Raw genomic sequence first — 3065 nt, 5'->3', positions numbered from 1 at the left:
CATAGAGGGAGAGGGAGAGAGGAAAAAGCCTGGACAGCCTTTTTATAGCCTATAGGAAATGCTAACATTACTGATGCCAAGTGGATTTTATATCCACCATAAGAAGAAAAGTAACTGACAAAATAAATGCAGCAAAGAGAGGCATTTGGCATTCAGAGCACACCAAAAAGCTAACACTCATGAACTGTTATAATGGTTTGTCTTCTCTTAAAAAAGGTCTTTGCATATTTTAAAACGTAACAGTCCTGGAGAATCATGAAGTGCCTTGTCGTTTCTGCTGTTGGCTTCTGATGACCTCTAGTTGTTTTTTGCATTGCTGGTAATAAGTAGAAAGGCTTTTGTTTTCATCTAAAAGCTTTTTATGTTCCTGTACCAGACGAGGTGTATTTTGCTGGTCCTTTTCATCCTGGTCCAATTCTGCAACTACTTCTTGCTTTCTCTGTAGTAACAATGCGATTTCGGTTTGAACTTTCATATACTCCTGTGCCATTTTACAATGTTGTTCAAACACTGCCATGGATTCTTTGGAGTTTGGGCACGGCGCTAGAGGCTGTAGCTGGTGATCCAGTGTAAGATATGCCATTGGGATGGAGTTATCTGAGCCATTGGTATCTGTGGAATCATCAGGGGTCCACGGGTGACTTCGAGCTGGCTTCTCTGAGGTTGGTCCTGAGATAGTGATCATTCCGACTCTAGGGCTGGATGACCGACTGCTCACCTGACCAGGTTCTGTCCCAGTAACAGTCAAGTCTTGGATGGATCTACGCCTTGGTTGCCCATTACCTGCAGTTGCCACAATCCTGGCTTCTATTTCAGACATGTCAGCACTCATCCTCTTGCCCTCAGAAGTGGGGGGCAAGCTCTCCACACTGCTCCCATGAGAGGCTCCCAAGCTCAGGAGTCCAGATTCACTCTGTTGCTTTGCCTGGTTTTCAACAGTTTTGACTCCAAGCGTTTAATAGTGTTGTTTGTGTCAGGAACCTGTTCCATATTTGTGTTTCTTTTATTACTGGTATTTGTAGAAGCAATGTCCATGAATGAGCCTGTGCTGGTGGCTGAGTTGCTCTGCCCTTCATCAGAGTATTGACAAGGATACTGTAATGGCTCATCCGCTCCTAGGAAGTACCGTAGCAAGTGAGTCATTATTTTCACAATTTCCTCCATTGAAGGGCGTTGAGAAGGGTCCTTAGACCAACCAAGCTCTCAATGGGCTTAGGTAAATTTTTGATCAGTGGTGGTCGAGTGCCATTATGAACAGTCCACATGAATCTGAAAGCTGGGCCACCGATCTCATCGATGGGTTTCCGGCGTGTTATCACTTCCCAGATAATACCCCGGCTGAAGACATCACACTTTTCACTGTAATTGCTACCTTCAAACACTTCGGGGACCATCCAAGCAGCACACCCTTTATTATTGGTCATGTGTGTCTGGATGTCACAAGCTGTATCAAAATCGCAGATTTTTAGAACTGTCCCTCCTGCAACCAGCAGCAAGTTTGGAGGCTTGAGGTTCCTGTGAATTAGTGCTTTGGACTGCATGTTGTGCAGGTAAGCTGTAAACACCAGCTCCTAGCATGAGCAGCAGTGTAGTAAGGCAATGGTTCAGCAGCATGCAGCACATTATACAATGAGCCCCCCTATGCATATTCCATCACAAGACATACTGGATTCAGGCAGGCTCCATACAACTTTACAATATTAGGATGGTTCACACGGGACAACTGCCGGAGCTCCACAATGAAAGCCTTCCTCTCTGATTCACTTTCTATCTGTTTAATAGCAACATCTTTTGCTCTCCACTTAGCTTTGCAAACTACTCCAAAAGCTCCTCTTCCAACAACCTCTTCCACCTCGATCTCCTTGTAGTCGATCTCTTCGAAGTTCAGGACCCGCAACAGCGCTTCGATCATCTCACTGGCAAGTGAGTGAGATGAGGAGGCAAGTGAAGAAGATGAGGTGGCGGAGGCTGTCGACATGATCCCCCGCGGCGCCCGGGGTGCTGCGCCCACCCTCCAGCCCGCGCAGCGTCCTTCAGCCGGGAGCCCCGCAGCCCTGCCGCCCGTAGCTCCGTGGCGCCCACCGCCGAGTCCCAGCTTCCGTGTTCTCATTTTCTACTGATCTCTTTATATTTTCCCGGACAGTACTATACAGTTGATCATTTTCCATTCATGATTACCATTTCTCATCACTTTTCTGTTGTTGGAGCATAAATTATCAGAATTTTCAGTGGACCTTTGCTGAATCTAAACCTCAAAATCTGTATTGCCATAATAGGATATTGACATTCTATCCAAGATGGCAGCAACCATATGGGTTGCTTTGTACTCAGGGTTAGCTCAGCTCCCTGTTAAGGTGAGCCCGTTTCGGTGTGTCCTCTGAGGATGAGCCTCTAACTGCAAAAACCACCATGTTCTGGGTTGATGAATTTCAGTTAACAAGAACAGTAGCCGGGCGGTGGTGGCGCACGCCTTTAATCCCAGCACTTGGGAGGCAGAGGCAGGTGGATTTCTGAGTTCCAGGCCAGCCTGCTCTACAAAGTGAGTGCCAGGACAGCTAGGGCTATACAGAGAAACCCTGTCTCGGAAAAAAACAAACAGCAACAACAAAAAGAAAACCCCAGTAAGCCAGCAATGGATCAATAGGAGCCAAAGAGCAAGGTTAGTCCATGTAGGGACTATTCCATAACTATAGACTTTGATGGATTAGACCTTTGTTTTTATTTTTGGCAGGTGGTGCTATGTGCTGAGTTTACAGCCTGAATTGTAGTGCCATCATGGCATCAGTTGTGCTAAGGCCCAAAGCCATGTTACATTCCCCATTGGTCCTAATGAATGAATTAAATGATGGCTTTGTCCTATTTTAGTTTAAGATGTAGGGCCCCACCATTAATCCAATCAGAATGAAAATTAAAGCCTAGTCAGTGCTGAAGCAGTTAGCCAGAGGACTAAGAGAACAGAGACTAGTATCAGTTATTTCCCAGACCATGACAAATGTTTTCTGCTGTTTTTGTTTTAAGATTTATTTATATATAGGTACAATGTATCTGTCTCAAGACACACCAAA

General features: G+C 45.6%; 1 pseudogene; it reads right to left on the bottom strand.

Moving 5' to 3' along the window:
- Positions 1 to 215: 215 nt before the first annotated feature.
- LOC110288033 (mitogen-activated protein kinase kinase kinase 7 pseudogene) lies at positions 216 to 1978 on the bottom strand (annotated as a pseudogene).
- Between the last annotated feature and the right edge of the window lie 1087 nt (positions 1979 to 3065).

Source organism: Mus caroli, unplaced genomic scaffold (genome assembly GCF_978045245.1).
Source record: "Mus caroli unplaced genomic scaffold, Mus_caroli_1 scaffold_9, whole genome shotgun sequence".
Taxonomy (NCBI): Eukaryota; Metazoa; Chordata; class Mammalia; order Rodentia; family Muridae; genus Mus; species Mus caroli.
This window is presented reverse-complemented; position numbering and strand designations above follow the sequence as displayed.